At 36.0% G+C, this 15,000-nt stretch overlaps 1 pseudogene; it reads left to right on the top strand.

The window, feature by feature from the left end:
- Positions 1 to 15,000, top strand: part of LOC113072987 (protein kinase C-binding protein NELL2-like) — a 53,329-nt pseudogene that overhangs the window by 6,125 nt on the left and 32,204 nt on the right.

Below are 15,000 nucleotides of genomic sequence, written 5' to 3'. Positions count from 1 at the left end.
ATGAGACAAGGAGACTCTATTTACCTGCTTTATATCACAGTAATTATTGTGAATTATTCATCAGTGCACAGAATGAAAAAAATATTATTACATAATTATTATAGAAACGTTATAAAATTTACTAAAATAATCTTCAATTCAGTTTGCGTAATGAGATGCTTTGACTGTAACCCCTTTGATCTCATTATTACAATCAAAAAAATAATAAGAAATAAATATGTGGTGACAGCAGGATTATCATCAATAACTAAAACTTGAATGATGATAATTACTGAAATAAAATAAGATAGAAAAACTCAAGTATTTCAGCTAGTTGCCAAGGCAATATTTCTCATTTAGTTTAATTTCTTGTGTTAATTTTTTATAAAAAATATATTAAAGCTACATAGAAATATAAAAAACTAAAGACTAAGATAAAACTTACACTAAAATTACTGAATAGTAATTAAAAAACTGAAAATATAACTCTAAATACATTGTGTGTACAGTATTTATTTATGAATGCTATAATAGTACAGAAATTATGCTAAAATAACACTGCTTTAAATATTCATTAAGCATGGTTTATTATTTTTACATAATTAAATGTGACTTGATGGTGTCTGAAACCAGGTATTTAAAAAAAAAAAAAAAAAAAGCTTAGTTTAAGCTACACAGAAATATAAAAAAGTCTCACTGTCCAGCTACAACTTGAAATAGAATAAAAACTCTGAATATAAAAGTATATGCTTTGAGGTGAATAAAGATGCATAAAATGTTCTACTAATAATTTTATATAAAAAATAATTTTTCAAAGTTTTAAAAAATTAATATGCTAACAATGCCAATTACAATTACAATTTCGTTATTTCAAATGTGCGCGCGCATAATGTAGGAGACGCCGACGCGACCACAACAGTGACCAACATCAAATGGCAAACAATGCAAGCGGAACGAAACTGCTCGTTATTGTGTGGTTGACGGACCGTTTATCAGTTTGGACCAGTGCAGCGCGAGCCGATCGTGATCATGCGACGCTGTTACTACACAGCGCTAATAAGAGATCCAGTAAAGAAAGCATTTGAATTTGCCACAGAAGTAATAACATCGCTGCGAGATCTAGAGAGAAACATTCACATTTCTCTGTTATTAACGGATCAAACAGCGCGTGGAAACCAGGAAGAAACATTGTGCCGTGAATGAACTATCCAGTGTCCAGATCTGCAACATTCACCATGGATTTACTGTAGTAACACTAACTGCAACCATGAAAGTAGGCTATAATGCCTTCAAGTAACATTACGTCGGTTTTATTTTGACATTATGAATACAATTGCTGCCCTCAAAAGTTAATCTGAAATAAAATAAACCTTGTTTTATAACTACTACATTATTTCATTTTTTTCCAAGAAGCTGTTTTGTTTTATATGCTCATAAGAAGAATCAATTATAGCTCCAGAATTACTCAAAGTAAAAAATATCACACTTTATTATGTTAGTTTTAATATAAAAAAAAGAAATCAAGGAAATTTCCCTGGCATTTCTTTCTTTTTGCTGTATCAAAAACCTACCGAACCATACCGTGACACAAGTATATTGTATTGAACCGAACCGTGAATTTTGCGAACCGTTACACCCCTATATATATATATATATACATATATAGATAGATAGATAGATAGATAGATAGATATATTAGTGCTGGGAAAAAAAATTAATTGCATCCAAAATAAAAGTTTGTGTTTGCATACTATATGTGTGTGAACTGTGTATAATTATTTTATACACGCATATGCATGTATTAATTTATTTATTTTGCATGTATATACATTTATACATAATTTATATTATATATAAATATAAATAATTTATATATAAATTAATAAAAATATTAAATATATACATGCATATGTGTGTATTTATATATATACAAAATAATTATACACAGTACACACATATATGATATGCAAACACAAACTTTTATTTTGGATGCCATACATTTTTCCCCAGCACTAATATATATATATATGGGGGGGGTCACAGATTGTTAAATATGTACATGGGGGGGCCCCAAAGAAAAAGGTTGGGAACCACTGCTCTAGTCTGAATGACTGAAATATAGAGCACGAGACGTATAGATGCCTTTTCATGATGTGTTTGTCAGTTTTGGGGCCGGACAGTTGTGGCTCCTCTGGTTTAGATGGACATGAGAGTCCGGGTCTCCTCTGTGAGTGTGTTACAGATCCTCTGTGTCTCCTGATCGATCGGGATGAGCTGTTTCCATGGAGACGCTTGGGTCCAGATCTTCCCGCCGAGAGCCTTTCATCATCCGGAGAAACTTCCTGGAGCGGGAGGCACACACCACCCTCACCCACCCTCCTCAAACCATCATCATCATCTTCATCATCCTGCAGCTCGTCATGTTCTCATCTCAGGATGACTTCAGAGCGTCACATAAACATTATCTTCACTATATAGTCCTTATCTTAATATATATATATATATATTTCAGCACATTATCATAAAATGATGATATATTGGGTTTTTTTTGGAGATGCCCGCGTGTCTTCATTACTGGCTCCTACACAGATGGGATCTCGCTTCTGAGAGAAAGAGCTGATCATTTATTGATGCCTCCATTAGACAGCGGCAGATGCACCTGTTTGAGAGGAAGAGGAGGAGGAAGAGGAGGAGGAGGAGGAGGAAGAAGAGGAGGAGGAGGAAGAGGAGGAGGAGGAGAAAGAGGAGGAGGAGGAGGAAGGGGAGGAGGAAGATGAGGAGGAGGAGGAGAAAGAAGAGGAGGAGGAGGAAGAGGAGGAGGAGGAGAAAGAGGAGGAGGAGGAGGAAGGGAGGAGGAGGAGGAGGAGAAAGAGGAGGTGGAGGAAGAGGAGGAGGTGGAGAAAGAAGAAGAGGAGGAGAAAGAAGAGGAGGAGGAGAAAGAAGAGGAGGAGGAGGAGGAGGAAGATGAGGATGAGGATGAGGAGGATGAGGAAGAGGTGGATATATATATATAAAATATTCTTGTGCATGTTGTAGTTCATCCACATTCATCTCACAAATACAGTCATTTCTACAGGACTGAAGGAATCATTTCCATACTTTACTGCTTTAACATCATTGACTCTCTGAGAGTTTTCAGCTGTTGTTTTCTCAGGATCCCGGCTGAGAACACCTGTCTGAGCTGCTCGGAGCTATATCCAGCCCAAAACCTCTCTAAACCAGCTCACACGTCTGGTGTCCAGCAGTGAAGACTGGTTTAGTTTTACTCAGACGTGTTAGTTGAAGATTAACTGCTCATTGCACTCTACTCAAATGTTGAATTTTCCCCATGCTTTCACATGGAAATGAATTCTGATGGTGAACGTGCTGTGGTTTATTTTTACTGTACCTTCAGCAGGAGACACGAGTGGAGCGTGATCGTCCTGTGATTGTGTGAAATGTTAATTGATTCCCTCTCTGCAGACTCGTCCCGGAGCGTGAAGGTCCCAGACGCCGCCGCGGGCCGCATGCTGCAGAGACTCAGAGGAAAGAGTGAGTTCACCATCACACTCACACTCAGACAGGAGAAACTCAACTCTGGAGTCATACTGTGCATTCATCACGGAGAACAGAGGTGAGGACACACACACGCACGCTTGCTCACACACACACACACACACACACACACACACACACACACCTGTGATTCTGGCTCCTGATGCTGTAGCTGGAGCATTAGTTTAGTCACGTCACGGTGAAGTTGACACTGTTGAAGCGTGCACTCTCTGAACAGACTGCAGTATGATGGAGAGTATGATTGACCGGCGAGTCTCGTTTGATTCTGCTTCCTGAGCGTGTTGTTTTCCCGTCTCTGTTCAGCTCATCATTAACTGTTTCCCTGCACTGTGTCCATATCCCCGGCTCCCTGAAGACTGATGAGGAGTTTTTCCTCTCCGAGTCGAGTCAGCAGAAATAAAACACTCTCTCCAGGAGACTGTTCAAACACAGACGACTCCTTTATCCTGCAAATAAGTTTGCAAAAACTTCATATAAAGTTGCTTTCTGTTAGAAAAACTGCTGCACAGGGAATTCGGCTGAATCAGAAATGGATGGTTTCCTATTGTGATGGCCAGTGACCGGCTAAAAATAGCCTTTTTTTAGGAAGAGCACACTTGAAATAATATCTGTGAAATGGAAATATCTGTGAAATATCTGCTCTCCAGCGTGGTGATGTTTTGTGAGGAGGAGGAAATAAGAAGTGGTAGTCTGCGCAGACAGGCGGACTGATGACTTTTTTGAGCTTTCCTCATTAACGCTTCCTCCTTCAAGTGAATCTCAATAGAGACGAGCGGCATGGAGGAATTACAATATGAAGAAAGCTTTAGCTCGTCTGTATCCGCCGGTGTTTTCTCTGCCTCAGTCCATGTTTGAGCTTCAGCGATGAGTGTGTAGTCTGTGATGAGAAAGACTGAGCACTGCAATATAATACACCATATAAGATCATAAATACATCTCAATATATTACATGCACAAACAAACATGCAGCAAAAGAGCCGTCAAAGACAAGCTGTCAATCTGACTGCAATGAAGTCTCTTCTGCTCACCAAGGATGCATTTATTTGATCAAAAATATATGAAAAATTATTAAATATTATTACAGTTTAAAATAAATGTGTTCTGTGTGAATCTGTGTTAAAGTGTAATGTATTTCTGTGATGCTCCGCTGTATTTTCAGCATCATTCCTCCAGTCTTCAGTGTCACATGATCTTCAGAAATCAGAATAATATGATGATTTACTGCTCAAGATGCATGAAGATTATTATCAGTGTTGAACACAGTTGTGCTGATCAATATTTTTGTGGACACTGCCATACTTCTTTTTTTTTTTCCTTCAAGACACACAGATGAAAATGAATATGAAATATGAACATGAATATTTGATGAATTGAATGCATCCTTGCTGAATAAAGTTTTATTTTATTTTAACTCAATCTTTTGAATTCTAGTGTATGATGGTGTCCACAGTTCAAACTGTAATAGTATTTCACAATATTAGTGATTTTACTGTATTCTGATACAATAAATGCACGCAGCCTTGGTCTATCAGAAACATAAAAAATTACTGCTTTTGGATTACTGCTTAATGGCCTATTACCATAAATATTAATTGTGCATGCAATTAGCATAGTTTTGAATAGAAATCATGAAGTGCAGAAATGCAGAGCAGAGTGTATTTAAATACAGAACAGTCTGATGTAAAAAAGGCTAATATGGTCATATCCTGAACACTATACTATGTTTTTGTATTAGTAAAACCATGAGGGTGGCAGACTCCCCGGGTGTCAAAACAAAAGCACAGTCTCACTATGAGGACTCATGCACAGTGGTCAGAAAATGTGATGGTCAGCATGTGATGCGATTCTCCTGGGACATCATTACGGAGGATGTTCGGAAAGTTAGATGCATTTCAGGTGGTCCGAGATGAATGCCGGCGATGTGCCCCAGGGGCGTGTGTTCAGTCCACTTTATTTGCGGATGCTGCAGAATATGCAACACAGCTCCTTTTGTTTGCAGCTCTAGCCATGTGTCAGAGATCCTGCTGTGTCCTCTGCTGTCAGTGACATGTTTAGTCAGAACAAATGATCACCTAGAGCATATTCTGTGCAACACTCAATGAAGTGAAGTGGTGGGGGGTTGCTGGGGGGTTTTGAGTAGGACAGTAACCACACATCTCTCCTGTGCTGTAGTAATTCTGGTTATGATCGTTTTGTTTCAGGTCAAATTGACACAAACTGGATTCAATACAATTCACCAAAAATCATACTATTTAACTGTTTTTTAAACCTTTGTTTTTTAACTTTTAAAAATGTATTTATTCTTGTGTGGAGCACAAATTCTCTCACTGAACTGCTAATGGTTACCAATAAAAGGCCTCACGATTGACATAATATTGAGTGATTTCCACAGGCTGCTGGAGCTGGAGAGCAGTGGACAGAAGAGAGAAGTGCGTCTTCATTTCCAGAGCGAAGGCCAGCGGATGCACACAGAGATCTTCCCCTACACGCTCGCCGACAGCCAATGGCACAGAGTCTCCGTCTCCATCAGCGCTTCACATGTGGTGCTGTATGTCGACTGCAACAAGTATGTTCAATTACAGGAGAATATCATCAAATACTGCAAAACCTCTTCTTAATGTGTTCCAGTACCAGATAAATGTGCTTGAGAAGCTACTCATAAGATAGAAAGATGAATGTACAGTAAGTGTGTGTTGTCCTACTGTACTGGCAGATTATTTTGATATAAACTTATTAAAATCTACCAGTGCAGTACAACAAAATAGACACGAAAACACGTCTAAATTATTTTAGCATTTTAAAAAAATATATATTTTAACATGGAAAAAAGATTAAAAAAACTTTTTGTTACTGCAAAAATTTATTTATTATTATCTTTACTCACTATTTTTTGTCTTTTTTTCTCCAATTAAAATATGTAAAAATTCTTAAATCATGAACATTTACTTGAGGCGCAAAATAACTTATTTTAAGATATTAAGTTGTTGTTTTCTGAAAAATTTATATAAAAAAGAAGACTTAATATGAAATCAAAAATTAGATAATTTTTACTTTTTATCTCAAAATTGAGACTTTTTCCTGCCAATTCTGAGCTTATTTCATGCAGTTCTTACTTTCTATTTCACAACACTTTATTTTTCACAATATTTACTTCATATTTCACAATTTTTACTTTACATCTGAATATTTTTACTTTATATTTCCCAATTCTGACTTAATAACTTGCAATTCTTACTTTATATATCAGAATTTTTACTGTATATTCATTTTTTTCTTTATGTTTTAGAATTCTTTAATTCTCGTAAGTTTAACTTTATAATTCACAATTATCACTTTTTATTTCAGAATCCCTACTGTACATTACATTTTTTTCTTTATATTTCACATTTAAAATGCATTATTATTACTAATAATGTAACTTTTCCAAATAGAAGCAGTGTGTTCAGTAGCATATTGCTGTGGTGTTGAATCTGTAGATTTAGCTGATATTTTTTGTGGTATTGGGGCGTTTCTCTTCAGGATCTATGAGCGAGTGGTTGCAGTTCCTCTGATGGAGATCCCAGAAGACACGTCGTTCTGGGTGGGACAGAGAAACAGCGCTCATGGCTTGTTCAAGGTGCTTCATCTTCACCCCACACAACAATCATGAATCAGCACAGATGCACATCAGCTAACACACTTCTCTTACAGTTTCTCAGCTGTGCACACAGACCCCAGATCAGCTCATCCCACACTTCATCCCAAAATGCATAGCAAAAAAGGCATTTTTGTGCAAATGCAAAATAACATTTAATATATTTTACAGATGCTGTTATCTTACAGTAAATGACAGGATTATTATATTTGACTAAAATCACAAACATTTTCATTACATGAAATAAAACGAACTTTGACTCAAATACAATAAAATATATATATAAAAAAATAATAAAATATAAGAATGTAATTCACAGCCAGGATTTTTACTTTTAACTAAAACTAAAATAATAAACATTTTTATTATTTAAAAAAATGTATTGTAACGAAAAAAGAAAAAAAAACATTTTAAAATTTTTAGATTAGCTTGAACCCTAACCCTTGTAATGCAAATAAAAAATAATATTAATATTAATAAAAAGCAGCTAATATACAGACACAAAGAACTAATAAAATAACAAAAAAACAACAACAAAATGACTCTAACTTCAACTAAAATTATAGTTTAAACAGAAAAAAAAGATCTAACATAAAATAATGAAAATGATTATACTATATCTGTGATACTAAAATAACACCGACTTCAGCTGGTGCCAAAACAAAATGTCAAGTTTTTAATTTAGTTTAAATTAAACTAAAATTAAATTGTATAACAATTTGGACATAAAAAACTTAAAAAAAAATAAACTGTGTTCGTATCTTGATACTAAAAACTGAAATAAGCATGCGACATATGACAACAAATGCATTATACAATAAATTAGTCATGCACAGTGTCAATTTGCAAAATAACAGTATAATGATTTTTATCTGTGTATAATACGGGAGAATTGATATTTGCATGATGTTTCACATGATATTTGTTGGTAGTGTGCAGCAAACTTCTGTTTATTGTGTGAGTGTGAGTGTGAGTTTGTGAGTGTGTGTGTGAGTGTGCGTGTGTGTGTGTGTGTGAGTGAGTGAGAGTGAGTGTGTGTGTGTGTGTGTGACTGTTTGTGTGTGTGTGTGTGTGTGTGTCAGTGTGTGTGTGTGTGTGTGTGTGTGTGTGTGTGTGTGTGTGTGTGTGAGTGAGTGAGAGTGAGTGTGTGTGTGTGTGTGTGTGACTGTGTGTCTGTGTGTGTGTGTGTGTGTGTGTGTGTGACTGTGTGTGTGTGTGTGTGTGTGTGTGTGTGTGTGTGTGTGTTAGTGTGTGTTTGTGTGCGTGTGTGTGTGTGTGTGTGTGTTTGTGTGTGTGTGTGTGTGAGTGTGCGTGTGCGTGTGTGTGTGTGTTTGTGTGTGTGTGTGCGTGTGTGTGTGTGTGTGTGTGTGTCTGTGTGTGTGTGTGTGTGTGTGTGTGTGTGACTGTGTGTGTGTGTGTGTTAGTGTGTGTCTGTGTGTGTGTGTGTGTGTGTGTGTCTGTCAGAGAGCCTCTCTGAGATTTGAAGAGTGTGTTCAGGTTGTTGAATATCTCCAGTTAATTGGTGATGATGGAAGTTTGGAGGTCGTTTGTGGATCTTGATGAGATTTCCTGCCTCCTGCTTCGGTCTCCACGGAGACGCTGATTAGTGCAGAGATCTAGTATAAAGCACATGTTTCTGTCCTTCATTTGCTCGTATAAAATCACAGATATCTGCCGTCCGGGACGTCGTTGAAAACTCATTGGCTTTCATCTTCTACCAATTTATTTTTCCTGCAGGCATCACATGTAATAGTCGGCCGTTTGCACTTACAATACTATAATATACTGATGAACAGTGTGAGACGGCATCATTACCATTCAATCAGACGTGATTCACACTTGCTGAAAGAATTAAATAAGCACAATCTCATTCGTTTTCATATATACATAATATTTTTTTTAAGGTGAAATATTATTCAAATTTAAAACAGCTGTTTGAATATATTGTAAAATGCTGAATTTTCAACATCATTACTCCAGTCTTCAGTGTTGGAAACAGTTGTGCTGCACAATATTTCTGTGATAAATCAAAAAATAATCAAAGGACATATTGAATTGATCAAAAGTGAAAGTAAAGTCATTTGAAGTTTTCTTTTTTTTTTTCATCAAAGAATCATGAAAAAATAAAAAATAAAAATAAAATAAATAAATAAACTATATTACAAAAGGTAAAACAATGTGTTACCATTAAAAATTCAAGTAAAAAAAAATGTGATTTAATGGTTGAAAATTAAATGTGAAAATAAAATTAGCTGTTGAGAAATTCAAACAAAGTAAAAAAGAAAGAAAAACATTGACATCTCTGAAACAATAAATAAAAAATCAATCAAATTAATACTAATCAATAAAATCAATACTTTTGCTTCATATTCTGCATAATATTTTATTTTTCAGGATGCACAGATGAATAGAAAGTTCAAAAGAAGAGCATTTATTTAAAAAAAAAAAAAAAAAAAATATATATATATATATATATATATATATATATATATATATATATATATATATAAATATATATATATTGTAACATTATAAATATCTTTACTGCCACTTTTAAACAATATAATGCATCCCTGATGAATTAAACGAATAATTTCTTTAAAAAATAATACTTAATCGTTATTTTTCATGTTTGAACAGACTGAACGGAGATGTATTGATGGCTTGTTAGCTGTTAAAGCAGAAGTGTGTTTCTGTCCTTCATCTGCGTGTGCAGGATCACAGATATCTCTGGTTTCCTCTGGCTTTCATCTTTCCCTGCAGGCATTAAATATAACAGTCGTTCGTTTGCACTCAGAAATGTGTACGGTTTGAGACGACGCTGATCAAAGACGTCATTACCCTTCGATTACCCATCAGTCCACACTTGTTGACCGTTCGATTGCCTCTCATTTAACCAATCGCTGATGTTTGTGTGTGTGTGTGTGTGTGTGTGTGTGTGTGTGTGTGTGTGTGTGTGTGTGTGTGAAACTAAATGACATCCCGAGTTGCTATACATTCAGAGTGTTCACCTCTATTTCCGTCTCATTGCCGTGAAGAATCCGGAGAAACCTGCTCGGGAAATTGAAGAGGCAAGACGATTTCCAAAACAATTTCTCATAAGTCACGGGTCTCGACTCCTGCGAGGGCCAAAATAAACGCTTTCTGGCGCCCAGAGATGGGCCCGGTTACCGTGACGACCGATGGAGGCCAATCAAATTAAGGCACATACGAAACCAATTCAATCTGTATCTGCTTGATTTGCTCGATTTTGATCAATATAATGCAGCCTTGATGAATAAAAGTTTTCTTTGAAAAAATTATCCTTTGAAGTAATTCTGATGTATCAATGTCAAAACCATACAGGCTTTTATGCATCTTCAATAACAACAGTGTTTACATTTTAAGATGAGTTTTTGAATAAAATGTCTGAGTTTGATTCGACACAGAGAAAAAATCGAAGCTAAGAGAAAAGCAACATGTCTTGACAGATACTAATCCAGAGAAAAGGCCACGCTCATCTGCATCCTTCGTTTCGCTCTCTTATTCTTCCCCACAAATAAAAGCACCCTTGAACATCTATTTGAGATTTTACCCATGATGCTCACTGCTGGGGACGGCATGCAGGGACATGTCAGCGCACATATTGTGATGAGAATAACATGCCGTTCGTTCATTAGAGCCACACAGAGAGCCATGAATGCATGTGTTTGAATGTACTGAATATTTCAGCTCTGATCTAACTGTGCTTCTGAATCACTTCTGTGTGTGTTTTGATGCAGGGAGTGATGCAAGACGTTCAGATCCTTGTAATGCCTCAGGGATACATCACACAGTGCCCCGACCTCAACCGCAGTACGTGCCGCTGATTACTTTATTTGTGATTGCCAAATCATACATATGCAATGGTTTATTAATGGCATAAATTATTAATTGACGTGTCTTTCTTAGCCTGTCCAACCTGCAATGACTTCCACGGACTCGTGCAGAAGATCATGGAGCTCCAGGACATCTTGGCCAAAACATCCAGCAAGGTGATGCTTTATATCTGTGCAACACAACACCAGTGTTGTGCTAGTTACTAAGAAATAATAACTAGTTAAAGTTAGTAGTTACTTAATTCAAAAACTAACTCAATTACTTTGTTGATCACTTACACCAAAAATAAATGCATTACTGTTAAAAGTAACTTTTTAGTTACTGTTTTAAAGAACTTTCTTTAATGTTCCCAATACAGTTTTTTTCAATCGCTAACAAGCGCTTAACCATACTTCAGATACTTTTTCTAAACTCTTAACACAGACAAACACCTACAAAACACAATTGGCCAAATGGATAATTTTCTTCTCAAAAACACATTTTGTTAAATATATACTAAATCTTCATTTCAAAATAGAACACATCTTTATCTGCACACACCAACTTTACCAAAACACTGGAAATCTGACTCAAAATTAAATTATTCTGTCAAAGAATAACACTTGTTTTCACCTCAAAAGGTACATGCAGCCAATCAAAGTACACCAGGTTTCAAAATACTGGATATTGTTGACATTACAAAAACTCCATAGACTTTTATGTTTCAGTTTTACAGGTATTTGCATGCAGAACATGCAATTCACTGTTTTACACTGAATTTCCTGGTTAGGAACTGTATGTCCAAATATACAGTAATGTTCACATTCAAAAGCATTCCAGTAAATTTATATTTATATTTATATATATATTTATTTAATCTATTTTTTTCCTTTACTGTTTACTGCAGGAGGTACATTAGAAACACGGTATGATAGAACAGAAAAGGTTTGACAGTATTGCTTACAGTGAACAAAATATCCATAAAACACATAAGAGCATTCTGAACAAAAAAACAACAACAGCAAAAAGCCCAGATAAAAAGGGTGGGGGGGGGGTAAAATAAAAACAATCTCTCACTGCTCTTCTCACTGGGCCCTTGCTCTTACTCTTCCTTGTCCATACATTACAGTGTTTGTATTTTTCTGTTTCTGTTTCCAAAAATATCACTCTTCAAAGTCCTCCTTTTATTGTATAAGTGTCAATGTAATAGAAAAAAATAACCCCTGACATTGAGTCTAAGCCAGATTGGAATCAGCTGTGGTTGGCCCAATTTACACAAAATAAATCAGCTAAGATATATTGTTTTTGAACTGATATCATCGCAGAAGCAGATGTTTTTATACTGTATCTAAGGTTTGGAACATTGTTTTTGCTATTGTGGGATGTTGTGTGTTAACATTTGTAAATGCTACAAAAACCATCCATAATTTTGTTGGGAGGTATAGCTTGTCTGTTCAGAAAATGTAAGCATTGTGGAAATGTGTTCAATGACTCCATATTGTGTGAAAACGACATGACATGTGTGAATGGTATGGCCACAATATACAGATGCTGTGCTAATTGTGTTTAGAGTTTTGAAAATGTGACAACTGCTTGGACAAATGCTTGTTAGCGACTGAAAAAAACTGTAATGCGCTTTTATGCGTTATGGTCTATACAAAAACAAAGTAAAACAGAAAGTAATTTTAAACACTATTTTGATTAAGTCACACCAGCATAAACTGAATATTGTATATCACAAGGATTTCTGAAATAAATAACAAAACACCTGAATAATATATTCAGAATCAAAAACTAAAGTAAAGTGGCTTCTGCATCATAAAAGCTGATGTGTTGAGCCCTTAAAAATGTTCCTTTCACATAACACAGAACATTCTGAAATAAATAAATGAAAGCAATCTGAATTATTCAGAATCTATCTCGAGAAACATACATACAAATATATATAAATAAATGCTGTTTAAAAATGAAATCTATGCTATCATGCTAAGGAGCTGACTGAAATGTGCACTGCCGCACACACTTGAATAAACGGAGACACGCCCACAGTGCGTCTTCGTGTTTACAGTGATTAGCATCCACCAATCCTACAATGCGTCGCTGCTGCAAACAGGTTAGGCTGCACTTCAGACAAAATTAATTAATTATTTAAAAAGTAACGGACAATGTACCATATGGTAACGGAGTTAATTTATTTAAAATGTAATGTGTTACAGTATTAGTTACTGTCAAAAGTAACTGTGTTACAGTAATGCGTTACTAATATCGCGTTACTGCCCAACACTGGACAACACTCTTAGAAAAAAAGGGTTCATTGGGGTTCTATACAGAACCATAGGTTCTTTACTCAACTCCAAAGAAACTTTTATGCTAAAAAGGTTCTATAATGACAAGGAAGAACCCTTTTGGCACAAAGGTTCTTTAGGCTATTATTCATTCATATATTACATTATTCTGCAACATTTTGTATTTGTAATTAAATTATTGTTTGTAGTAACTTAATATCACATTTTAATCATGCTGATTTTTGGAGAAAAACTGAAATGGCACTCTTCGTGTGATATTGATTAACTACATAAAATGATATAAATATATACATTTTCTAACCCCCATATCTTGAATTTTGTGATCATTCACACGCATCCATAAATGCATTTGAATACACCGAATAATGCAGTGAAAGAACGCACTCAGAATGCACACACGCACTAGTATGACTTCATCATGTAACTTTACATTAGCCTAGATGCTGCACTTTTTAGGCACGATTTGTTTAGTTTTTGAATATACTTGATACTGTTAAAAGGCACATCATTAAAACAAAAAATACGAGTTCACATATCCCATCTAAACATGCGTGGAAAACGTAATTAGAACTAGCTACTAAATTAGTTAAAAATGCCTATTCATATACAGCTATGATTCACGAACCCCAAACTGACTCAAATGATTCGCGAACCTGCTTTGAACTCCCGAACTAACTCAAATGATTCGCGAACCTGCTTTGAACTCCCGAACTAACTCAAATGATTCGCGATCCCCAAACTGAATCAATTGATTCGCGATCCCGCTCCGAACTCCCGAACGGACTCAAATGATTCGCGCTCCGAACTCCTTAACTGACTCAAATGATTCGCGATCCCCAAACTCAATCAATTGATTCGCGATCCCGCTCCGAACTCCCGAACGGACTCAAATGATTCGCGCTCCGAACTCCCAAAATGACTCAAATGATTCGCGATCCTCAAACTGATTCTAATGATTCGCGATCCCGCTCCGAACTCCCGAACGGACTCAAATAATTCGCGCTCCGAACTCCCGAACTGACTCAAATGATTCGCGATCCTCAAACTGACTCTAATGATTCGCGATCCCGCTCTGAGCTCCCGAAGTGACTCAAATGATTCGCGCTCCGAACTCTCGAACTGACTCAAATGATTCGCGATCCTCAAACTGACTCAAATGATTCGCGATCCTCAAACTGACTCAAATGATTTGCGATCCCCAAACTGAATCAATTGATCCGCGATCCTGCTCCGAGCTCCCAAACTGACTCAAATGAATCACGCTCTGAACTTATTTAATTTATTTAAAAAGTAATGCGTTACAGTATTAGTTACTGTCAAAAGTAACTGTGTTACAGTAACACATTATTAATAACGCGTTACTGCCCAACACTTGACAACACTCTTAGAAAAAAGGGTTCATTGGGGTTCTATATAGAACCATAGGGTTCTCCACTCCAAAGAACCTTTATGCTAAAAAGGTTCTATAATGACAAGAAAGAACCCTTTCGGCACAAAGGTTCTTTAGGCCATTATTCATTCATATAATACATGATTCTTTTAAAAAGTAATGCGTTACAGTATTAGTTACTGTCAAAAGTAACTGCATTAGTGCCCAACACTGGACAACACTCATAGTTTAATAATTAGCTTCATTTCATCTACTGAAGAGTCACACAACCAAGGAATTTAATTGGTTCTGACAGCATT

This window comes from Carassius auratus, unplaced genomic scaffold (genome assembly GCF_003368295.1).
Source record: "Carassius auratus strain Wakin unplaced genomic scaffold, ASM336829v1 scaf_tig00011177, whole genome shotgun sequence".
Classification (NCBI taxonomy): domain Eukaryota; kingdom Metazoa; phylum Chordata; class Actinopteri; order Cypriniformes; family Cyprinidae; genus Carassius; species Carassius auratus.
Note: the sequence above shows the minus strand (reverse complement) of the source record. Positions and strands in the feature narration are given on the sequence as shown.